The sequence below is a fragment of the Hylobates moloch genome, unplaced genomic scaffold (genome assembly GCF_009828535.3).
Source record: "Hylobates moloch isolate HMO894 unplaced genomic scaffold, HMol_V3 SCAFFOLD_23, whole genome shotgun sequence".
In the NCBI taxonomy this organism is placed as follows: Eukaryota; Metazoa; Chordata; class Mammalia; order Primates; family Hylobatidae; genus Hylobates; species Hylobates moloch.
This window is the reverse complement of record NW_026652298.1, coordinates 23,748,546-23,775,015: the sequence shown is the minus strand read 5'-3', so window position 1 is coordinate 23,775,015 and position 26,470 is coordinate 23,748,546. Positions and strand designations below refer to the sequence as shown.

General features: G+C 39.3%; 1 protein-coding gene and 1 pseudogene across 1 annotated transcript in view; one reads left to right on the top strand and one right to left on the bottom strand.

Moving 5' to 3' along the window:
• The window catches only part of LOC116462734 (aconitate hydratase, mitochondrial-like), a 135,390-nt pseudogene extending 117,287 nt beyond the window's left edge, over nt 1-18,103 (top strand).
• The window catches only part of SV2C (synaptic vesicle glycoprotein 2C), a 565,988-nt gene that overhangs the window by 398,904 nt on the left and 140,614 nt on the right, over nt 1-26,470 (bottom strand). The window lies entirely within an intron of this gene.

The window sequence follows — 26,470 nt, the reverse complement described above, 5'->3', positions numbered from 1 at the left end:
ACACAACCAATTTTTGTTTATTTGGATTTAAGTGAGCAAGAAGTAATGATGAAAGAGATGAGCTTCTTTTTTCTTCATTTTTTCTAATAAAACTGAAGCTGGTATTGCACCAACTGAAAGGTTCTCTGGGTTGAAAGCAACCTGAAACATCACTTACAGAATGATCATTCATGAGGAAATTTGCATAATGTATGAAATTCCAAGAAAAAGCCATTGAGCTCTTTAGCTTATAAACTTTAACAGCTAATAAAATCTGCTAAAAAATAAATTATTTCCCTTAATTCACCAAACCAATAAATTAAGTTTTACATGTGGATAGATAACCTTATAAAGAGCTTTAGTATCCTAGGCAAGTGGTGAAGCAAGCACAAAATTACACTTTAAATACACACTTTAAATAATATATTCATATGACCTAAGGGTTATCTACTTCATTTATAAAATAACCAAAGATTAAGAATCTCTTGCACTTTAAGTCCATCCAACCATTAACCTTCCAATCTTGTTTTCTCATCATGAAATAGTGTTGTAACTACTATTAGGATCATTTGCCCTTTCCCCTAATTCTCTTTCATCGATTTGGTACAAGTCAACTCTAATAGGAGGACAGTCACACTCTGGAGTAAGAAACACACCCATTAAGAAGTAAATCAAGTGTGACAGAGACTCCTGTCTACAGGATATTAGAGTCTTTGTGAATTGTGCCTGGCCTGGAAATTTTCTTGTAAACCAAGAGAACCATTAACCAGTGGGAAACAATTTTATTCCCATCAAAACAAAGGCATCAAATATTAAGAAAAACAAAACCTGACTGCACAGGCGAGTGAAAAATGCCAATTATCACTTCAATTCTTTTTTTTTTTTTTTTTTTTGAGACAGAATCTGGCTCTGTCATCGAGGCTAAAGTGCAGTGGCACAATCTCAGCTTACTGCAACCTCTGCCTCCCATGCTCAAGCAATCCTCCCACATCAGCCTCCCAAGTAGCCCGGACTACAGGTGCACACCACCATGCCTGGCTAATTTTTGTATTTTTTGTAGAGATGAGGTTTTGCCATGTTGCCTAGGCTCACAATTTTGTTTGTTAAATAAACATAAAATGCCCATTGTATACTAAGCATAGTGCTTGTACTGGAATTACACGGATTAAAAAGCAAGGTTTCTCTCTTCAGGAAGCTGACAGTCTTGGGGTGGAGACACTCCTGCACAAATAATTTCAACATGGAATGATAGTCACAGGAATGAGGTTCAGTTCTCAGGACAATGGAAGGAGATCTTGGGTAGAACTGAAGGCAGGGGCAAGGGAAGGGTTGCTGGAAAAGATGGAACTGAGCCAGACTTGAACTAACCAACAAAGGAAGCCAGGTGAAAATGGGGAGGAGAGAGGTTCTAGGTAGAAGGAACAGGTGAGTGAAGGCACAGGGACTGTAATAAACATTGTATGTGCTGTGTGGGATGCCAGAGCAGGGCAGAGGGCAGGGTTGGAAAGGATAGATTTGGGAGTCAACTGCATTTCAAGTCGTGTGATGCTTCTGGGTTCTTCTTTCACCTGACCTGACTAAAATTATTGCACAATTATACGGACAGAAAGGGGTTGGGAAGTGTGACTGTGCGGTGAGGTTGAGGAAATGCACAACCTTGAATTTCCCCAGTTGGCGGTTCAATAGACAATGTCTGCTTTGGACTGAATTTTGTCTCCCCCCCCACAAAAAAATTCATATTTCGAAGCCCTAACACTATGATGGTATTTGGAAGTGGGGCTTCTGGGAGGTAGTTAGGTTTAGATTAGATCCTAAGGATGGGGCCCTGGTCTGATGACATTAGTGTCCTTATAAGAACTGAATTCAGAGAGGTTCCTCTGTCTCTCCCTCTCCCCTGTCTGCCATGGGAGGACATAGAAAGAAAGTGGCCCTCTACACTCCAGGAAGCCAACCCTCACCAGGAACTGAATCTGCTGATCTGGACTTCTCAGCCTCCAGAACTATGAGAAATAAACATCTGTTGTTTAAACTACCCAGCCTATGGTATGTTGTTACAGTAGCCCAAGCAGACAAATACACATCAAAAGCTGCAAAACCAGGAGGCTGGGGCTGGAGTATATAGTATATTGAGTGCTGGCCCTGGTAATAATGGTAAAGGGTCTGGAAGTATGTTTTTGCACTTCATGCTCTGGAGCTCCTCCCGTCTTTCCTTTTTAAATGATAGCCTAGTGACAAATGATATTAACTTGTACAAGACTTTACCCTGCCTCTCCCCAGGGTTATGAACCATTTTGCCATTGTTGTAATTCCACCGTTTGCCACCCCCAAATCAAGAAAGGAAGTGAGTACTGTTACTCTAGGGAGCTCACAGAATCCACTGTGATTTATATTAAAAGAGTGAAGGTATTATAAACTTTGGTCCTCAAGTTAGAAACACGTTACTTTTTTGGTAAAAGATATATTGAAATATAACATACATATAGAACAGGATACTAATCATAAGCATACAGGTTGTCGAATTATCAAAACTAAAAATATACGTGTTACCAGATCAAGAAACAGAATATTAGCAGTGCCCCAGACCCTGCTACACTCCCTTCTTGTCACCACCTCTGCCAATGACAATTACTGCCCTGAGCTCTGGTACCACGATTCATTTTGCCTGTTTTTCAAACTTTACATAAATGAAATCATATCGTATGTATTCTTTGATGTTTAGCTTTTTTAGCTCAACATTTTATGATATTCATTCATATGATTCCATGTAGTCATGTTTGTAAAACCCCATTGCCAGAAGGTATTCCATTTTATAATTAAACCACAATTTACCCATTCTACCACTGATGGGCATTCGCATTGTTTCCACTTTATCAGTATTATGAATGGCACCACTATGAGCATTCTTGTGCACGTCTTTTGGTGAACACATGTATGCACTTCTATTGAGCATATACGGGCAGTTCTCATCTTGCATAGTACCGAAATGCACAAATTTCATTTACCACAGTGTAGTTAGATAACACCAGTCCTCCAACAACACAGTTCAAATTTCAATTACCACTGTATATAAACTATGAGAAACTGCAGAAAGTACAAACTTTGCCACTAGCCATCCAGTCCACAAATCATTATGTAAATAACAGAGGGGCATCATGGTCAGAGACAAATCATGTCTCTTCTTTCAAAGTCTTGGGTACTACACATCTGTTATTCAGTTCACACACAGACAGCAAGGCCTATACTTGTGTTGCCTCCCTGTCTCCCAGTAATAAATCCATGAGATTTATCAATTTTTTATCAATTATCAATTTTATAAAAATTGATAATTAAAAGAAGAAATTGGCCAACAAAGATGAAAATACAAAAAAAAGAGATAATGCTAGAGGTGAAATTTAAATTGAACATAAATGAAGTTATAGAAGAAATATAGTTGGTTATGGGAATGTTGATGCTACCACTGACTGGAAGACCCTAGCTGTTGCAGTTAGAGAAATAGTAATGGCACAGTTTTGTTTTGTTTTGTTTCTTTGTTTTTTAGACAGAGTCTCCCTGTGTTGCACAGGCTGGAGTGTGGTGACATCATCACAGCTGGCTACAGTCTCGACATTCTGGGCTCAAGAAATCCTCCCACTTCTGCCTTCTGAGTAGCTGGGACCACAGCTGCATGCCACAATGCCGGGCTAAGTTATTTATTTATTTATTTTTAATAGATATGGAGTTTTTCTATGTTGCCCAGGATGGTCTCAAACTCCTGGGCTCAAACGATTCTCCAATCTCAGCTTCCCAAAGTGCTGGGATTCCAAGCATGAGCCACTGTGCCCAGCCAGGGCTCGTTTTTTGACATAAATGATGAAAGTGATTGTGATGAAAAAGATGAAGATGTAAAACAGGAAGTAATGCAGAGGAAAAATCTTCACAATAAACTCTAAGATATTTCACAACATTTAAAGCAAAATGGATAAAATGTTGGAAGCTGATCCAAACTTCACAAAGAGTATGACAATTCGCTAAGGCATAGAAAAGATGCTCGCTCCATATGGTATGTAATAACATGAGAAGAAGGTAATTATTGTTTAAGCTGTTTGACAATATTTTTACAAAGAAATTAAACACTTTAATTCTCAATGTTTTTAATGTTTTAAATTGCTAAATACAGATTAGTGTTATTATCTTTTTAAATTTCTTTATGCCAATGTGACAGAAAGAGAGGGTTTAACATTTTGACAAAGTTTTCTAAAGATCATGAGACAACTGCAATTTTCCCATTGATTATTAAGATGGTTTTGCACAGTTTCAGCTTGTGTGGCATTTTTTTTTTTTTTTTTTTTTTTTGAGACAGAGTCTCGCTCTGTCGCCCAGACTGGAGTGCAGTGGCGCAATCTCGGCTCACTGCAAGCTCCGCCTCCCGAGTTCACGCCATTCTCCTGCCTCAGCCTCTCCGAGTAGCTGGGACTACAGGCACCCGTCACCACGCCCGGCTAATTTTTTGTATTTTTAGTAGAGACGGGGTTTCACCGTGGTCTCGATCTCCTGACCTCGGGATCCACCCGCCTCGGCCTCCCAAACTGCTGGGATTACAAGCGTGAGCCACCGCGCCCGGCCTTGTGTAGCAATTTTTATGTCTCCCACTACTGTGCAAAGCAAGGACTGCTGGTGTTGATAGTATAGCTCTAGGTTAAGGTAACGAACATTTGACACACTGCTCAACTGGCAATCAGTTCCTCTCATAAACCTCTGTCCACTGGGTTTGCCTTAAAGACTATGTTCCAATGAGAATCAATAGACCAGTAAGTCAACTTTAGTCCTTATAAGATATAAAGCAAAATGAAGAGTGAATAATGATTAGACACTGGCTCAAGAATATCTCAATACCAGCTATCCCTTTTCTTTGTTCATAACATATAATGGCTGTCTTTAGCCCTATAAACTCAACCTGTGTCAAAGTAACGCATCTTTTAGCTGTGGCCCACCCCATATGTCACTGCCCACAAACTTCTGCCTAAACAAGCCCTTTAGATATAAAATTGGCTGCACTTTAGTAGCCGGAGCTGAACCAGAAACAGTGACTATTTATGGATGAACCTTTACATACTATTAATAGTTGGAAATTAATTTCACAATTCAAAAAATAAAATATTAAATGGAGTAAACTGACAGAATCAGTCTTTCTCCAAAGTATTTTCCAGAATTTCCTCAGCCCAAGATGGTAGCGAACCTGTAGAGACATAGACTCAAGGATGATTAAAAACAAGCAAACAAAAAGCAGAGGCGGACAGTCCCCAGAGGAGAACTATGCAGATGTGTCAGGAGAAATAGATGTCAAAGAACCTGGGCCCTGGAAAGAGAGAGGGAAGACATAGCTTTTGAACTTCCCTACTCCCTTGAGGCCGGATTGCATGAGTTTCCTAAGACTCTCCTACATCCTTTCAATAAACTCCCTTAATTCTACTCATGCTTTTTAAATCAGCTTCTGTTTCATGTAACAAAATATACCCTAATGTCACATCCCAATAATATCTCAATAATTTAGCATAACTTGATGCTACCTGAAGCATACATAGAGCTTAAAATAGAAATCTATAATTTAAGCTATCAAAAATTTTACAGTTTTGTAGTTATAACTTTTTATTTCTGTTTTAAAATTACAACAGTAACTTATGTGTGGATAGTCAGTGTACAAAATCATGATACAGAAATGAATAGAAAACCTGTAGCTATGAATCCTTTTACTTCCTCACCACAGATTGGTCAATCCTATCCCCTCTCCAGAGGTAAACACTAATAACAATCTCTCTGATCTGTTGCATGCCTCTACATATATAAATGTTATGTATTTCTTAACACAAGCAGTATAATACTGTATTTATTCTTTTGCAACTTGCTTTTTCAATCATTCGTGTGTCTTAGATAGAGTTCTTGTCAGTACGTTTATATCTTCCTGATGCTTTTCAACAGCTCTATAGTATCGATAGTGTTGATAATTATGTTCTTAATTATACCCATAACTTTTACCCTTTCCCTATTGATGGTTATTTTCAATTTTATACTATTTAAAATTACACTGCAATGATTTGTAAAAAAATCACTGTGTGCGTGACTATTTCTGGAAGGTAGACTCCTAGAAATGGAATTACTGGGTCAACTTTCAAAGCTAATTCTAGGTTACCTTCAAAAGCAGGTACTTAAAAATTTAAGTGAGAGTAAATACAAATAGAAAATCATGTGAAAGAAACATATTTATGTTTATGTGTGATATACTAATTTTGAAATGTGCCTCCCAACCCCCACCAGCAGTTTCTATAGCCTGCACATTCCTATATTTGAAATAAGCCACATCTTCATTTTGATTGTACCAGAGCATTCCCTTCCCTCCAAAGAATTACCTAGAAAGGACCTTCCTCTTCCAATGAAAACCATTTGATTCCTAAGAACTTTATCTACCCAGTTCAATCTGGTGGTATAGCTATGGCTTCAGAGATGGTTTGCAGCTAGTATTTTTTGACATTTCTGCCAAGGATAAGATTAAGTATTAGATATCGAAATTACACTTTAAAATAGATGCCAAAAATAACATTTTCTTCATTTATCTTTACTTTTATAAATTTTATAAGTTTTATAAATTTTAAGCTTATCCAAAGTTGAATTGCTAATGCTGGAAATCATACTATAATTCTGTCCTTATTGCCTTCTTTACCACCCTTTAGAGACCAAATTATTCTAGCTGCATAAGTTGCTATTTAAGATAAAATCAAGTTCTTAGTGATGGCATAACTAGATTTCTATTTCATATACATGCTTTTCTTTTGTTTACCCTAGACTGGAAATGTACCTCTTTAAGGAATTAAAGTGGTAAAGTCTGGCCACTATTTATCCTGTCACCACATGGCTGCTGTTGATTGTTTTTTAATAAAAAATCAAGTTTCTATACTAAAAAAAAAAAAAAAAAAAAAAGCAGGTACTTATTTACCCTCCTACCTCAATATATAAGAAACCACATTTCTCCTACACACTAACCAATCCCAAATACTAGATATTACCAATCTTTTTATTTAAAAATTAGTAAAATCTTTACCAGCCTAATGGGAGAAAAATGTTTTGTTGTTTAATTCTTATAATTCATAGAGCAAGCACGTAGTGAATTTTTTATTTTATTTAATTCAATTTTGAATATCTATTTTAGAGCACATAACTTCATATTGGAAAATCAGATATGAAATTTCAATCATGTCTGAGAAAAATCAGTATATAAACTGTACCCATATAGGAAATATATTTTAAAAATAACATTTCGTATAAGTTAGCAGGTAGTTAAATACATTGGTAGCATTTCTATATATTAATATTTTGTGAGCATATGCTCTTTTCCATGATATAACAAAGGTTAGTGCACAAAATAGAGAAAAAAGGATGATGTCAAATGCAAAAAAAAAAAAAGATAACTTTGCTCAATCTGCTCTTGCCCATGATATCAGCATCAATATGTGCTCACTACTCTTCCTTGACTCTCTATAACCCTGTAGAGGAGAGATTATAAGTGCAAATGGCCCACAGTGATCACGTACCCCCACATACCACCATAGGACAATAGAACTCAAAAGCTAAATTAATAAGAAGGCAGTGACACAGTGGAACTGATTTCTTTAAGGCCTAAATCACTCTAATATCCTTTTTCAAAATTTCTTACTGTAAAACAAGGAAAGAAAGAAACCAAAGCTGGATTTAAAACAAACTCTGAGGCCAGGCACGATCGCTAAAGCCTGTAATTCCAGCACTTTGGGAGGCCGAGGCAGGTGGATCACGAGGTCAGAAGTTCGAGACCATTCTGGCCAACATAGTGAAACCCCGTCTCTACTAAACATAGAAAAAGTTAACCAGCTGTGGTGGTGTGCGCCTGTAATCCCAGCTACTCAGGAAGCTGAGGCAGGAGAATCGTTTGAATCTGGGAGGCAGAGGTTGCAGGGATCCGAGATCACGCCATTGCCCTCCAGTCCTGCGACAGTGGGAAAAAAAAAAGAAAGAAAAAAAAACAACTCTGTTTACTACAAAATAAACCAATGTCATTTGGTCTCAGTGGAGCAAGTTATCCAGTCACAGTCTAATGCAGTGAAGAATTAAGGTGCTCATTGCTCCTGCAATCAGATCATCTGGGTTTGAATCCCAATGTCACCTCTTACCTTGGATAAATCACTTTCACCTGTCCGAACTCCATAAAATGGAGATGGTAGTAGTAAATCCTCCATACAATAGTTGAGATTAAATGAGAATTGAATGTGATAATCCTTATAAAGTTCTCAGCCTCTGTCTGCTACTACCTAAATGTTAAGTAATAGTGTCTAAATTTCATTCAGTTGCCCAGCTGGAAGTTTTGACACAGACAAGTACCTTCTGCATCCAGCAGGAACCATCTTGGCTCCAGGCCAACTGCTGCCATGCCTTCCTCCTCACTTTCCTGTCTTAATTACCCCTTTCTTCTATAGCAGCCTGCTCCAGTTTTCTGTCTATCATCTGTCCAAGCTTTATATTCTCATCTTGCCTGCCTGACCAAACCTAGCTTTGCTTTCAACACTGTATCTAGCTCCAGGAAAGGCACCTCATCCCCCTACACTTTCATAGCCCTTTGGGGATACCCTTTCACCTTAGCGCAAGGCAAACTGTAAAACAGGATCAAGATTCAAGAATTAAGACAAAGATACAATAATAAGATCTACCATATTATTCTCTAATCTGTCTTATCTTTTGAATATAGACTTTATTCACATTTTCAAATATTTTTGAAAGCTCCCTAAAGCTTTAAATGTGCCATTAGGACAGTGCTCATGTCCATGGATTTCCAACTTTCATATCATCAATTTTCAGTGTCTTTATTCTTTTTCAAAAAGGTCAGTGAACAAAAATTGCATTCTGAGATGCAATCTCCGGGATTATAGACCTTCTAGAGAATCTGCCTAATATTCCAGTCATCACACACACACAGCTAAGACGATTCCTGACCCAGGAAAGAAATAACATGTCACTGGGACCTTTTGTATGAATCTTTTTGTTAATAGAACCAGTGAGCTTCACCTGAATTCAATCTTAAATTTCCAGAGCACCACTGCTGGATGCTCACAGAAAAAACAGGCGCTTCTCTAGGATATCTTAAAATTTAAAATTGGTAACTTCTGTCTTTTTCCAGAATAATGTGAGGAAGCATGAAACTTTTCCCTGCTTGCATTTATTCCTGGGCCCCTTCCCAAACGTCTGCACACTGCACCTGACAATAATATGTCAATGGGCAATGCCAGACTTAGCAGGGAGACAGGAGAGAGATAGAGCGGAGAGGAGGAGACAAGAAGGGAGTGAGGAAAGAGGTAGAAAAGATGAGGCGAAAATTAGGGGGAGAAGCGGGGGAAGGGAGGGAAGAAAATTTAAGGGGTTAGGGAGGGGAGGGGAAAAAATAGAAGGGACTGGAGGAAAAAGGAACAGATCAGGGAAGAAAGCAGAAAGGAGAGAAGGCTTATGAATTAGCTCTCATTAAGCTTTTCCTTTCATTCTTTTCTCCTAGTAGCTAAGAGGAATTTGAAGACATTTCCATAAAAATTTATTTTTGTAGGTACAACAGATAGGACTTTGACAACAAAAGTTCTGATAATTATCCAAATGTATATTAACAGTCTGTATTCAGGACTTTCAGAGCTTTTAAGATACAACCAATATTTTACAAAATGTAGTTTTCTTCTCTTAAATGAATTAGATAATAACCATGCTTAATGAGCAACTAAAGACTGGAAACAAAGAGTATGAGACTACATAAAATCATTTCTATAAAGTGATTAAGATGGTAGCTGGCATGTAGAAGCTCAGCAAACAATAAATCATTGTTATTTGTGTAATGTTGCAACCCAACAAAACTTACAATAAAATTAGTTGTGTACATATACATAAGTGTATATGCATGTGGTAATTAGCCATAAGTTCATAAATGTTAGTGCATGTGGTAATTAGCCATAAGTTCTCATAAATTCTTGTAATTAATATTACCCTTACAGAACCAGATCTAGTTTTTCTGTTTTAGAGCTCTGCATCTTTATAATGTACCACTGTTTATGTTTTCCCTAAATGCAGTTTAATCCTCTCTGCACATTCATGATAATCCTATTCCTAGAGGCCATAGAGGCCAAATAAGTTCCCCCAAGCAGATGCCCCAGCTTCCCCACCATGCCTTAGGCAAACACTCCCTGGGCTCATCTGGAAGGGGGCTGGGCTGGGCACCTGAGGGTAGAAGAGCTCAAGGGTCCTGACTGTGGAGTATGAACTGTGCAGCATCCCCCAGAGAAAGGACAAGTGTGAGGGGACAGGCTGGGCACAGGGAGACTCAGAGAGAGGTGGTTGACGTGTTCAGGAGAGAGGACAGAGTGAGTCAACCCTGGACACAGGGGTGTGGAGCAGGGCTGACTAGTAGGTTGGGTGAGTGGGATCTAGTTGGGCCAGGATTGGATTCAGGCAGGGCTGGGGACACCAGGGAACTTTTTAATGATTTGGGGGAGGCCTCTAAGCAGAGAGATTTTGAAACCTAGCCATAATGAGTGCAAAATGGCAGAGATAAGGTCAAAAGAACACAGGGGTTCCTCTCTATGCAGGCAGAGGAAAGAAGCAAAATTATTCTCCCCTTTCTGTCCTGCTTCCTGCACTTGTTATTTTATTAATATTCCGACTGTACTATCCAGGCATCTCCTCCACTTCTCCCATCTCTCTAGGCTTCAGGATGCAAACTATAGATAGAAGTTGGTAAGGTGAGATGGGGTCTGGGGAGTGGGAGATGGAGAGAGGAGACTGGGAACAGATTTTCTTCCAAGCTTCCTTAAACCAAATTAACCACAGAGGGATCAGACCGAGAGAGTAAAAGTATTTAAACTCTGTGACTCCATCACCAAGTTTTGAGGGTTCAGTGCCTACTCCCCAGCCTCTATCTTCAAAAATGGGGATTGCAATCATTCTGGGAATTATATATCCTTCTAAGGTTGAGGAGGAAAAAGCTGCATAATCATTTCCCAAGCAAATGCATCTGCATCCAAAATTCTGATTACAATTGCAGGGAGTTCATAGACCCCCTGGATAAGTCCAGGGACCACAAGTTTAAAATATTTAATACCTAAATGTGTTTACTGTGAATCACATCCTAATACTAAGTAAATACGTGCAGCAGCATAAGGGACTGAACGTCATCTCCCTGGCGTTTTCAGGGCCGAAACTCCCAACATGTCTGCAGTTTCCAGGGGATCAAATGAGAGAGCTAAACAATGAAAAGAAAACTTGCTTCATGGTCATTTCTCTCGGCGTTTTAAATGAAATAAAATTAATGACAAGGACAAAGCATTTTTTAATGGATAGAATTGAACAATGAGAACTCATGGACACAGGAAGGGGAACATCACATTCCGGGTACTGTTGTGGGGTGGGGGGTGGGGGGGGCGGGGACAGCATTAGGAGATATACCTAATGCTAAATGACGAGCTAATGGGTGCAGGAAATCAACAGGGCACATGGATACATATGTAACAAACCTGCACATTGTGCACATGTACCCTAAAACCTAAAGTATAATAAAAAAATAAAAAAATAAAAAATAAAATTAAAAACAAACAAACAAACAAACAAAAAAAAACAAAGTTTCTGTTTGGAGTGATGAAAAGTTTTGGAAGTAGACAGTGGTGATGGTTGAATATCACTGAGACTTTCATTAATGCCACTGAATTATACACTTAAACTGTTTAAAATGGCAAATATTACATTATATACTGTACCACAATTAAAACAAGGCTAAAAAATTATATTTTAGAAAAGGAGGAAAGTGTCAGTATACCAATAAAAAAGAATCCAATACTATGCCTGGCATGTGATAGACACTCAATGAAAGTTACACTCTTCTCTCCCTCAATCCCGGATATGGGAATTCCTGTAGGGCTACCACACTTCCTGGTCTTTGGTGGCTCCTGTAGAGGGTCCCTTCCCTTGCTCTGTCACCCTTTCTTTTGAAATTTTTTTTAGCTTTATTGAGGTATAACTAATGTACCAAAAATTGCACACATTTTGTGTGTACCTCTTGATGAGTTTGGAAATGTGACTACACCCATGAAACCATCACCACAACCAAGGCACTAAACATATCCATAACCTTCAAAAATGTCTTTACGTTCTTTTGTGGGGTTTGGGGGGTTTGTTGTTATTGTTTGCTTGGTAAGAACACAACGTGAGATTATTCTCTTACATTTAAAAGTATACAATACCATATTGTTAAACCTAGGCACTATGTTGCACAGCAGATATCTAGTACTTTCTCATCTTGCATAATAGAAACTTCATACCCACTGAAAAATAATTTCCCATTTCCCCCTCCCCGCATCCCGTAGCAATCACCATTCTAATCTCTGCCTGTATGGGTTTGACCATTTTAGATACTTCATATAACTGGGTTCATATGGTATTTGTCCTTCTGAGAATGGCTTATTTCACTTAGCATAATGTCCTCTAGGTTCACATATGTTATCAAAAATGGCAGGATTTCCTTGTATTTTTTAAGGCTGAATAATATTCCATTGTATGTTTATATCACACTTTCTGTATCCATTCATCTGTCGATGGGCATTTGGGTTGTTTCCATATTTCAGCTATTATGAATAATGCTGCAATGAACGTAGGGTAGGGAACACATTCAAACTATAGCCCCTTCCAACTCTCAATCTATAGGATCTGTAGCTCCTCTCCAACAGGAAAATCATGTGCTGATATCCACCTGCATTACACATAATCTAGTACATTAATGGAAAAACTTATGCCTTGAATCTTAGATTTTCATAATCAAAATTCAGCCTTTTGCAACCAAATCTTCTTCTGCCAAACAGTAAGGAGGCTCAAGAGCCCATTTTGAACCTCAAACTTGAGAACTGGTTTCTTATTTGTTTTCTCTGCTGTAGTATCCCTTCCAGAGGAAATTGATACCTCTAGTCTAGTTTGAATGGTGAGAGTATACCAGAGATTAAAAGGAACTAACGGGTATTTTTTCAAATGGTTAATATATTAAAATGTTGTACCCTATTCCTTAACTGTGAGTGTTTACCAAAGGATTTTGCCTTTGTGTGGCTGTGCATACATGCAGTTTGGCAGGAATGCAGACCATATGCACTGCTCTGGCCCCCATCAGCCTGTTTTTTTTTCTGTTTGTCAGCAATATCTGGTTATATGTTCATCAGAAATATTTTGTTTCCATAATCATTATAGTGGCTTGGATTCAGAGCCACTAGATCCACAGAATATGCAGACAAAAAGTAGAGTCAGCCTATTCAACATATTTCAGTAGTAGCCAAGAAAATTCAGGCACCAAGCAGAAAAAACAAAAACGGAAAATATTTATGTGCTTAAGAATTAATAATTGGGTATCATTCTTTGAGCCAAAAAAGAATGCAAAAAAATACTTTATCAGTAGCAAAGCTCATTAGTTCTTTTAATACCAATTGTAATGTCCTGAATCCCCCGTCTTTCCAAAAATGTTTTATTATATTTGATAAATTTTTCGTTGAAATGAACTGAAATAACTCTGAAAGGCTGGAAGCCTTGGAGCAGATGAGTTTGGGTAAGCTCAGTGAGAATTTATATCTGTGTCAAGCTACCCTGGCTTGTAATTCTTTTTCTAACTTATATACAACTTTGATTGAATATTACCATTTTCTATCAACCACAGTTAGGTGAGATCTTTACAGAAGCCATTTCAACCTGAAACTTTAAAAAAGTTCAGATGTTAGTGTTTCAATGTTCAATCATTTTTATAGACTGCTACTGTCTCTGGTTTAAACATGAGTCAAAGAAAGAGAAAGTCCAACGAAAACCAAATGATTCATAGAAACCTAAGATTAACTTGTTGTCCAGTTCATTTCCAGGGTCACATTGCAGGGGATGATAAACCATCTTACTTTAAAAATCTGCATAGAGGTAGATTCTATAATCTTTTTAAATTGCTTACTCTAAGAATCTATGTTTTGAATATATATATATATAAATTTTCAAAGAGAGGACTAATTTTAATTTCCTCCAGACCGACTGTCAATTGGGCTAGCATCATTTATTAAATAACCCAACCTTTGCCCAGTGAGTTAAAATACCACTTTGTCATGTATTAATGGCTGCATAGTATGTTATAGATGCCATAATTTATTTAATAACGGCAGCATATGTGATGGTTAAGATGTAAGATGTGGATTCTAGAGTCAACTGCATGGGCTTGCCATTTATTAGCTATGTGATCTGGAGCAGCTTTCTTATTTTAGTTCAGCAATTTTTTCTTTTTATTTTTCTTTTATTGTATAAGACAAAAGGTTTGACTAAGAAATACATTTTTAAATGAATATATTTTTTATTTCAATAGATTTGGGGGTACAGGTGGTTTTTGGTAACATGGATACATACTTTAGTGGTGATTTCTAAGATTTTAGTGCATCTGTAACCTGAGCAGTGTACACTGTACCCGACATATAATATTTTATCCCTCATCCCCCTCCCAACTTTCCCCCAAGTCCCCAAAGTCCAGTATATCAGTCTTATGCCTTTGCATCCTCATAGTTTAGCTCCCACTTCTAAGTGAGAACATATGATATTTGGTTTTCCATTCCTAAGTTATTTCATTTAGAATAATGGCCTCTAGTCCCATCCAAGTGGCTGCAAAAGACATTATTTTATTCCTTTTTATTGCTGAGTAGTATTCTATGGTGTATATATACCACATTTTCTTTAGCCACTCATTGATCAAAGGGCACTTAGGTTGGTTCCATATCTTTGCAATTGTGAACTGTGTTGCTATAAACATGCATGCGCATGTGTATTTTTAATATAATGACTATTTTCCTTTGGGTAGACACCCAGTAGTGAGATTGCTGGATCAAATGGTAGATCTACTTTTAGTTCTTTAAGGACTCTCCATACTGTTTTCCATAGAGGTTGTACTAATTTACATTCCTAGCCACAGTGTAAAAAGTGTGCCCTTTTTACCACATCCATGAAGGTATCTATTGTTTTTTGACTTTTTATGGCCATTCTTGCAGGAGTAAGGTGGTATTTCATTGTGGTTTTAATTTGCATTTCCCTGATGATTAGTGATATTGAGCATTTTTTGAGGTTTGTTGGCTGTTTGTATATCTTCTTTCGATAATTGTCTATTCATGTCTTTTGCCCACTTTTTGATGGGATTTTTTTTATGCTGATTTGTTTGAGTTTCTCATAGAATGTGGATACTTGTCCTTTGTCAGATGCATAGTTTGCAGATATTTTCTCCACTCTGTCAGTTGTCTGTTGACTCTGCTGATTATTTCTTTTGCTGTGCAGAGCTTTTTAGTTTAATTAGGTCCTATTTTTTTGTTGTTGTTTTGTTGCATTTGTTTTGGGGGTCCTAGTCATTAATTATTTGCCTAAGCCAATGTCCAGAGAGCTTTTCTGATGTTACCTTCTAGAATTTTTATGGCTTCAGGTCCTAGATTTAACTAAGTCTTTGATCCTTCTTGAGTTGATTTTTGTATGAGGTGAAAGATTGGGATCCAGTTTCATTCTTCTACATGTGGCTTGCCAGTTTTCCCAGCACCATTTATTGAATAGGGTGTCCTTTCCCCACTTTATGTTATTGTATGCTTTGCTGAATATCAGTTGGCTGCAAGTATTTGGCTTTATTTCTAGGTCATCTATTTGGTTCTATTGGTCTACGTGCTTATTTTTATGCCAGTGTCAAAGCTCAGCTATTTGTTAGCTTTGTGACCATGGGCAAGTTACTTATCCCTCTGTGCCTCGGTAGCCTCATCTGTAAAATGGGGATAAAATCTCTTATGTTATTTTCATTAGTTGAAATGTTCTGCTGTGGTAACAATTCAATTCCCTATGCTCAATGCTTAACACATCAAAGGTTTATTTCTTGCTCTAGTCATTGTCCAATGTGGGCCGGGTGGCTCTCTTTGGTGGCTCTTCTCCATGTGATGACTTTGGGATCTGGGTTGCTTCAAACATGTGGTTCCTAAGTTGCCATGGAAGAGAAGACAGAGCTGAAATGTCATTCTGAATGATCTTTGGACTTGGGTCTATAAATGGCTTATGTTACTTTTGCCTGTATTTATTGACTAGAGTCACATAATTTCCAACCAAACTGCTAGGGAACTTGGGAAAGACAGTCTTCTTTTATTCCCAGGGAGAGGAAGTGTTTTGATTAACACAAAGTGCAGTCTCTACCATATTGAATATTTGCCTTCCAGAAAGGTTATACTGATTTACATTCTCACCTTTAGTAAATGAGACTACTTACTTCCATTCACTATTGCCTATACAATTGTTATATTTCTTACTTTACTTTTTATGAGTTTTATAAACTGAGAAAAATGTCAACTTCTATTTTTTATTTATTTAATTCTATTAATTTTAAAATTAAAATTAGCCACTTACACTTATTTATCTTGTTTTATAAATTTCCTATCCATTGAGTATAATAATAGCTGAGTTAGTTAAGCAGCTTGATAGAGTGGGAGGAAAGGACTAGATTTTGAGTTAGAATATTTAGCTTTGAGTACCAGATCTATCACTTATTGCCTGCATTATTTGGTCCTCCTTAATTTCAGTTATTTAAATGTGAAAGAGGGAAAACAATATATATCTTTCACAGGACAATATAGGAGTTAGTAAAATATATGTAAAGTATACATATTTTAAATATATATCATTTATCTATGTTCTTATAAAACTTCATACATTCCTTTATTGAGTCATGTATTGTTTTCAATGATTTCTTCTATCTGTTTCTTCCACTAGACCATGAGCTTTTTGAATGGATGCATTTGTGTTTGTATTCCTGGAGCCTACTACAATTTCTAACATACAGTAAACTTTAGATGATTGTTTCTTGAATGAATGAATAAACAAAATGATGATATTGGATCCATTTTAGACTTTACAGGCTTAAAAAAAAACCCTGCTATATATTTGTTTATTGAATCTTCACAATAATCCTTGGCATGAGCCTGGTAGATACCATGAGCTTCTGAAACAAAATGCCAGAAAGCCTGAAGTATTTTATACCTTCTGTTCTTTGCTGGGTATATCCATTGCTGTTTACCAACAGATAAAAGGAGGCCCCCGCATTGGCCAGTGGGACAGGAAGTACATCAAGATGGGGGAGAAGAACACTATCGTCACCTCCTACAACAGGAACTTCACAGGCCGCAATGACACAAACCCCAAGACCATGCCTTCATCACCTCCCCAGAGATTGTCACAGCCCTGGCCATTGCGAGAACCCTAAGTTCAACCCAGAGACCGACTGCCTGATGGGCAAAGATGGCAAGAAGTTCAAGCTGGAGGCTCCAGATGCATATGAGCTTCCCCAAGCGGAGTTTGACCCAGGGCAGGACACCTACCAGCACCCCCCAAAAGATAGTGGCAGGCAGCACGTGGATGTGAGCTCCACCAGCCAGCACCTGCAGCTCCTGGAGCCTTTTGACAAGTGGGATGGCAAGGACTTAGAGGACCTGCAGATCCTCATCAAGGTCAGAGGGAAGTGTTCCATTGACCACATCTCGGCTGCTGGCCCCCGGCTCAAGTTCCATGGGCACTTGGAATACATCTCCAACAACTTGCTCATTGGTGCCATCAACATTGAAAACAGCAAGGCCAATTCCATGCACAATGCCCTCACCCAGGAGTTTGGCCCCATCCCTGATACTGCCCACTACTACAAGAAACATGGCATCAGGTGGGTGGTGATTAAGGATGATAACTACTGCGAGGACTCACCCGGGGAGCACACAGCGCTGGAGACTTGCCACCTCGGGGGCAGGGCCATCATCACCAAGAGCTTTGCCAGGATCCATGAGACCAGGGCCTGCAGGGCCTGCTGCCCCTGACCTTTGCTGACCCAGCGGATTACAACAAGATTCACCCTGTGGACAAGCTGACCATTCAGGGCCTGAAAAACTTCTTCCCTGGCAAGCCCCTGAAGTGCATCATCAAGCACCCCAACGGGACCCAAGAGACCATCCTCCTGAACCACACCTTCAACAAGACGCAGATCAAGTGGTTCCGCGCCAGCAGTGCCCTCAACAGAATGAAGGAGCTGCAGGAGTGAGGGCGGTGCCTCCCACCCACCACCTCCCACCCCCCACTCCCTACACAGTGCTGGCATCATGTTCAAGTTCAGCTCCACATGCGCTATCAGAGGATCTGATCCAGCCAGCCATGGCCTCTTATTCCAAGGTAGTGTGACCAGACATGCTTCCTACTCCCCGCTTAGCCCATGGAGTGGCTGTGGTTGGGGGTGGGGGTTTCTTAAAATAACTTTTTAGCCTCTGCCTTCCTATTTTTAGTTTGGTTCAGATTGTAGGCAGCTCTACGCAAGTGTATTTATTTTTGATGACAAGACTCCCATCTAAAGTTTTTCTCCTGCCTGATCATTTGATTGGTGGCTGAAGGATTCTAGAGAAACTTTTGTTCTTGAAAGGAAAACAAGAATCCAAAATCAGTGACAAAAAAAAAAGAGGGCCCAACCTTTAAACCATGAAGTCTGTACCACATCCTTGTTTTCAGCTCCTAGATAATGCTCTCCACCTGTATAACTTCACCAGCATTTACTCTCAGAATGCCTGCTGTGCCCTTAGCCCCCTTCTAAGAGTTCCTGTCCATAGATTCTTACTTAAGAAAGTGGACATAGTCAATTCCTTTAACTTCTATGGCCATGTGTTTTACTACATATCTCTACCACCCACCTATGTTTTGGTTTAGCAGACAGACCAGACCCAAAGGCAATGAATCTCTGAGCTGATCATTAGTCCAGAAAGAGGCCATATACTTCAGCTTTGTCCAAAAGGTATGACAGCAGTTAACCAAAACTTATCAAACTCTTACACTTTGGGAATTGGGGGTTTGAAATACAGAATTTGGCAGAAAGTAAATGATACCAAAGCAGAAAGACAATGAGAATGCAGTACACAATTGTCAAAGTCAAATGCTTGCTGTCCAAAATATCGCTACAACAGGTGGATAAGACAAAGCTGAGTGTATTGTTTACCTACTAAGAAAGAACATCAACAAAGTCTTATTAACAAAGTCAGGATACTGATTGACATTTCAAAGTCGGGTTTAAGATGGGTTCTTTTGATGATGGAGAGGAGTTTGATTAGGATGAGAGCAGGGTTATGATAAAATAATTTAGGACTGTGGCAGACAGCTAGGTGAGAATTTTAAGAGAACAAGGTTTAGGATGCATTCTATAGAAGAGTTCATGGGTCTTTGAGGAAGTTACTGGAACAAGCAATAATATTATTTGAAATTTTTACTTGCTGGGAAAGAATTGCATTTAATACTAAAGTTATATTGATGAAGACAGCCAGCTGCACAGACAATTTTGATTCTCATCACAAAGCAAAAGAAGCAAATAAGTAAACAGAAGCATAAGGTAGAAAAACACTGTCCAGAGCAGAAAAACAGAGGATCTGAAACACACCGATAGGGGAGGGCCCGGTGACCAACCCGAACAGCAGAAAGGATGTTTTTCTCTCTGATCCAGCCTTTCTTGCTCTAGACAATCTGGATCATCATGCTATCCAATCAGTAACTTGTACACTGTTCTCACGTTGAGCAAAAAGAATAAACCAATCCAAACAGAGTATTCCATGCTAAGCTTTGGGCTCACAAGTTTAAATTCTCACTTACAGTTCCATTCAACAACTTTGGAGATGGAGGGAATCCCATTTGGATATGAGAGAAAAAATTACGAAGTCAAGAAATCATGAATTCTGCCGGCATGTTTAAAACTTTCACGGCATCAGGTAGGCAGTATAAGCTCGTTATGCAACAAATATCAGATCTCACAGCTCGTTTCATATACGTACTACCCTGTGAACTGAAACATGTTCATATTGGAAGTGTATTTGTTTCCAGTTACAAAAATGTGCTGGTTATGATGGATTTGGGAAATATGCCTGTTCTTCTGCATATCCACTCTGTGGCGTAACTCTTCTTCCCTCTATTTATCTGACGTCTGCTTCCACTTGGGATATCTATCACTCTTTTTATCTACCACAAGCTCCCAAAATTCCATCATTCAAGAGTTAGTCCTTTTTGTTTTAATAGCAACAGTCTGAGTGGTAGATGATGTGCAAAGAAGAGCCACCCATGAGGGACAGAGTATAGCTTCTCGCACACGCAAGCGGGGTGGGCCATAGAGTAGAAAAACCATTAGGTCTGTTTTGTGCCAGAAATCTTTGTGATGAGTAAGTTCTTCCTCATATTTCTAAACTCGGAGCTTTTTCCCCCTTAGAGCCTACATCTTTCACGAAGATATAACATTTGCTGAATTAAAAGGTCACACAAAATTGTCATTGAAATAAAAATACATATGCAACCATCATTCTGTTCAATAGCCTATAAATGACATAGTGTATAGGAAAAAGAATAGAAAGCCCCTGTTTATTTCTTCTGGACACACCAAAAAGAAATTTGTCTGCAATCATTGTATTTACCAAAGTGTTGTAGTGTTGCCTGGGACAATCAATAGAAGGTTACTCTTCCTTGAGTATCACAAGGTAGTGCAATCCCAGCTCTGCAAATAACTGTTTCTGTGACCTTAGACAAGCTACTTAACATATTATTTGTTCACTTACCAAATAAATGTTTCTTAGGATTTAACTATTTGCCAGGCTCTGTGCTGAAAACTGGATAAAATGGCAGGTAAAATACAATCCTCACCTTCCACGGCTTTATAGTATAGTAATATCTTCAGCTGAAAAATAAGGCAATAACTTCTACTTCAGAAGTTATGAAATTTTTATTTTTAATTTTTGTGGGTACATAGTAGGTATAAATATTTATGGGGTACATGAGTCTTTTATATAGGCATGCAATGTGAAATAACATCATGGAGAATGAGGTATCTGTCTCCTCAAGCATTTATCCTTTGAGTAACAAACAATCCAATTACACCCTTTATTTTAAAATATGCAACTAAGTTATTATTGACTATAGTCACCCTATTGTCCTATCAAATAGTAGGTGTTATCCATTCTTTCTAACTATTTTTTTGGGGTACCTATTAACCATTCCCACCTCCCCCAGCCCCCCGACTACCCTTCCTAGCCTCTGGTAACTATCCTTCAACTCTCTATGTCAATGAGTTCAATTGTTTTGATTTTTATATCCCAAAAATAAATGAGAACACCCAATATTTGCCTTTCTTTGCCTGGCTTATTTCACTTAACATAATGACCTCCAGTTCTATCCGTGTTGTAAGGTTATGAGATTTAAATGAGATTATTATATGTGAAAAGTGCCTGATTCTGTGAAAGCTCTGTGGTCAACATTTATTTACTGTTATTTCTCTTCTCTTTCTCCCTTAGCAGAGTGTCAAGCATAATTCACTCTGATATGGTGCTAAACCTAACTTGTACATGTCAGAAGTTATATACAGGCAGAGAAGGTAAAAATGCTACACATGCCTGTCAGGTACTCATACTGCTTCCAGAGGCCAAATTCGCCATTTGGGTTTTTTAAAGGTTTGGTGGCAGGCTGGTTAAAAAAGAGTCTGCTATTTTGAAAAAAATCACTATCTTAATTTGGATTCTCCCAGAAGCAGACCCCGAGACAAAGATTAAAGTACAAATAGTTTCACTGGGAGGTGATCCCAGGAAATCTCCATAGAGGAGTGGGAAGGGAGTTAGGGAAAGGCAGTGAATAAAGGCTGTGTTACCAAGCAAGTCCTGTTGTTGGCAACTAGGGTTCAGTTCTCTGGGGAACATTTGGAGACAGTGGAGAATCCACAACTCAGAATTGCTTCCACTGAGGGGTGAGGAGGTTGGGGTATTTGTCCAGGCACCTCCCAACCTCCGTTGGCTGAGAGCTACTCCCAGGGCATCACTCCTAGGTATTTTCATCCTGCCTAAGGCTGGCACTGGGGGAACAGCACATTCCCTGTCCAGAAAATCTCCCAGAAAGGTGTAAGTGCTGGAGGTAAAGAAGATGATGGGGACTGGGCATGGTAGCTCATGTCTGTAATCCCAGCACTTTGGGAGGCCAAGATGGGTGGATGGCCTGAGATCAGGAGTTCAAGACCAGCCTGACCAGCATGGTGAAACCCCGTCTCTACTAAAAATATAAAAATTAGCCAGATGTGCTGGTGTGCGCCTGTAATCCCAGCTAATTGGAGGCTGAGGCAGGGAGAATCACTTGAACCTGGGAGATGGAGGTTGCAGTGAGCCAAGATTGTGCCACTGTACTCCAGACTGGGCAACAGAGTGAGACTGAGTCTCAGAACAAAACAAAGAGGAGGAGGAGGAAGAGGAGAAGGAGGAGGAGGGAGGAGGAGGAGGAGGAGAGGAGAAGGGGAGGAAGAAGAGGAGGTGGAGGAGGAGGAAGGGAAAGGGGAAAGGGAAGGGGAGGAGGAGGAAGGAGGAGGAGGAGAGGAGAAGGGGAGGAAGAAGAGAAGAGGAGGAGGAGGAGGACAAGGAGGAGGAGGAAGGGAAAGGGGAAGGGGAAGGGGAGGAGGAGGAGGAAGGGGAGGAAGAAGAGGAGGGGAAGGAGGACGAGGAGGAGGAGGAAGGGGAAGGGGAGGAGGAGGAGGAAGAGGAAGAGAAGAAAAAGAAGCATCTTCTGCAATGTTCAAAACGTTTTGACTTGCCACTGAATGATTGTGTTGACTGGAGGTCTTTTCATTCTTATCAGAAGTCAAATAAGATCACATAATACCACAGACATTGATGTAAGTAATTCTCTGTTGCCTGAAAGATATTTCCATTCCTTAGCCTGACAGTCCAGTTCTTCCATGAGCTAGCTCTATACTACCTGTCTCTCTCTACTCCTTGATAAGACCCCTTTTGCAAGCATGCAAGAGCCCCAGATGCATATTCCTACCCCAAGAATTATATTCATTCTTTTTCTCCTGCTCAGAATGCCCCCTGCCTTGACCAGTTGCTCCTCTTCAAGGCCCACATCAAGCCCTAAGCCTTTCGTTAAGCATCTTGACCACATTCCTGGCCTTAAACTACCCATTCCTGGAGCTTCTTGTCTGCATCACTCATTGAGGACCTTGTACTCCTTGCCCTCCATGGTTTATCATCAAGTGAACAATCCTGTCTCTCCAAGTGGACCACAAATCCTATTCTCATGAGTAGGGAGACTGCATGTTCCTTCTGGAAATAGCCACATCCTTTTTATTTTCACGCTTTCAATAGTCAAGTGCTTAACAAATGTTGAGTTGTTACAGTGACCTGTGTTGCTTCCTCATATCTAACTATATATTAGGCAGTCATACCTCTTTAAGTGCAATGAAGTCTCCCTGAAGTGTAATCCAGGTTTCTGAGAACCAGAAAGCTTAATTAATTCAACAATTACCTTGAACTTTAAAAGGAATTACTAAAAAGTGTTTTAAGGAATCCTGCTTACTTCATTGTTTGGCAGCTTCTGCATATCAGGTCCCTTTGCATTTATTGGCATTTATTGCTGTAACATGAAGCAGCATGGCGTCATGATTAGGAGTATGAATTCAGGCACCAAATAGATGTGGGTTAAGAGCATGGGCACGCTGATAGTTGTGACCTCGAGCAAGGGAAATAGCCTCTCTATGCCTCAGTGTGTTCACTTGTGAAATGGTGATATAGTTTGACTGTGTCCCCACGCAAATCTCATTTTGAATTGTAACTCCCACAATTACCATGTGTTGTAAGAGGAACTTGGTGGGAGGTAATTGAATCATGGGGGGATCTTTCCCATGCTGTTCTTGTGATAGTGAGTAAGTCTCAAGAAATCTGATTGTTTTAAAAAGGGGAGTTTCCCTGCACAAGCTCTTTTTCTCTTGTCTGCCACCACATGAGATGTGCCTTTCACCTTCTGCCATGATTGTGAGGTCTCCCCAGCTATGTGGAACTGTAAGTCCATTAAATCTCTTTCTTTTGTAAATTGCCCAGTTTCAGGTATGTCATTATCAGCAGCATGAGAACAGACTAATAAAAATGGGGATCGCATTATCACATCCATAAGTTTGCATGTAAAGCATTTAGCTCAGGCTGTAATAATAGAAACCACTTATTACATGTTGACTATCATTATAAGATAGATTTATATTATAATATGTACCCAAAATTAAATTTAGATTTGGATATACATTAGCAAAAATTTCAGTTAATTGTACTTTCTTCTATTAAGGAGTACAGCTGGAACTCTCTTAATACACCTCCACTGAACCAGTTCACAAAATTAACAACCACTCTCCATTCCCTCTGTAACAAATGCTGACTGACACCTGTGGGAGGCTGAATTCTCCACATCAGGAGGCCACGCTTCTGGACACAACCTAGTACATCTGCTCCCACCTGTGGAGCTGTATTTTCACTAAAGATTCAGCTGGGTTTGCTCCCAAACCTGGTTATGCTAGTTCTTCATCATGATTATATAATTTGATTGAATACTACTCAAACTGACAAAATATGGGTGTGAAAAAGTAGTAACTATGTTAACAAAAATATAAGTTGAATATTTTGGAAGGAAAAATAAATTTGGTAAATGCTTAAATGAATGAGGTGTGGGGAAGGCAACTATAAAAGAACTCTAGAACAGTTCTACACTCACATTTTGTTTTTGTTTTTGTTTTTGCAGCAGGCTTTAAATCCTCACTGTACTTTAAAGATGAAACTGGGAATCATAGAGAAAACAATATGGGGTTAGCTTACACATGAAAATGATGCAGAGCCACGATTAGCCAATTCATGCTCAATGAAAAGAGCTTAGACCCACATTGGCAAATGGGTGAATAAATGTACAAGTATAGGTTTCAAGTTAAAATATAATGTTTAAGGTGTGTGTGTGTGTGTGTGTGTTTTTTTTTAACAATTCTCATTTATGACCTATTTGATTACTGACTAGCTATGATCTTTATCACAATAAAAATATTTCTTCCCTACTTTGCATTTCAATACAAAGGCTGAAATATAGCTTAGCCTCACTTGTAGGCTAAAAGCCCTGTACAAGTAATCTAGCTTTTTGAGAAGAATCCAGAATCTTTTGCAAATGTTCACCTTAGGGGCTGCATTTTGACAGCCTCCATTTCTGAAACAGGGCCAAGAGATGGTTCACCAGCCCTGGTCTCCCCAGTTACTTTTCAACACAACCAACCTGTACTCTGGGAGCCAAGAAGCCTCCAGAACATTCAGTAGGAGCATCCCTATCCCAAGATGTGGTCTGGAATTAGTCTTGTCATCTTACACACAATATACATGTGGTGAATTTGGACCTCTACATACTTTCAGAAATACAGCCCCCCTCCATTCCAAAACTGTCTACGTCTACCTAATCCCTAACCCTTTCAAGGCTTTCTAATTATTTCCCCACTTTCCAGCACCTGGACTTAAACCCTCTATGAGCTCACCTGCCTGGGACCCTGAGGCTCAACTTGCTCTTATTTATACCATGCTGTGTGAGCTGGACCTTTCCCCTAGACGCAATGGCATATTCAGAAGCATGATACAGTTATCTTCCTGATTTCAAGTGTGGTCCACGTCTGGAGACTCCTAATTTATATCCTACACGCTGGATCAGATCCTGGGGACCTCCATACTGGCCAAACCCACTTTCACCCTGCTGGTTAGCATACTATCACTTGGAAAGCCCTGCTGGTTAGGACACTATCATTTGGAAAGCACTATCATTTGGACTAGATTCCTAGGCTGGGTCCAAGCCTCTGACTCCTTATCCCTCACTGGCCTATTCCTGTGGCATGGTTTACCTCATGGGAAACCTAGTATGGATTGACTGTGCCATGAATGAGGGCCCTTCTTGGATTCTTGCCTTCATGGCTTTCACCATATTTTAAATCAAATGCACTCTCCTGCCATTTGGGAAAACAAAGAGTTTAGCCTATTCTAGGTTTATTCCAACTCACTTGGCTTGATCATCTTCTTGGGCAATGTAATTTTAGGATATAGACCAAAATCTGTTAAGCAAAAGTACCTTACTTTGGATTTATCCTGAAATAATTCTGCAGAAATTTTCTGTGGAAGACTTTAAAACAATCACCTGTTTTGGTTTGTTTCCTCTCCTCTACTTCATGAGCTGTTACCTAAGAATAAGAAGAAACATAATAGGGCTTTCCAGAGTTTTCATGTAAGGGACCCCCACCCTAATACCAAGTAAAGTTTAGAGAAATGGTATGAGGTCAGAGCAAGAATGGGGTCATGTCTGATCCTATCCTACATACTAGTTATACTTGCTCCAATAGTTGCATATTTTTTGACATTTTTTACAGTCAAGAGTTGTGGGGGGTTTTCTATTTCAACAAGGAGAAGAAACTATTTTATTTTATTTTGTTTTTTGAGACAGGGTCTTACACTGTTGTGCAGGCTAGAGCGCAACGCTCCACCCCACTGCAGCCTTGACATCCCAGGCTCAAGTGATCCTCCCGCCTCAGTCCCCAAGTAGCTGGAACTACAGGTGCCTGCCACCACACCCACTG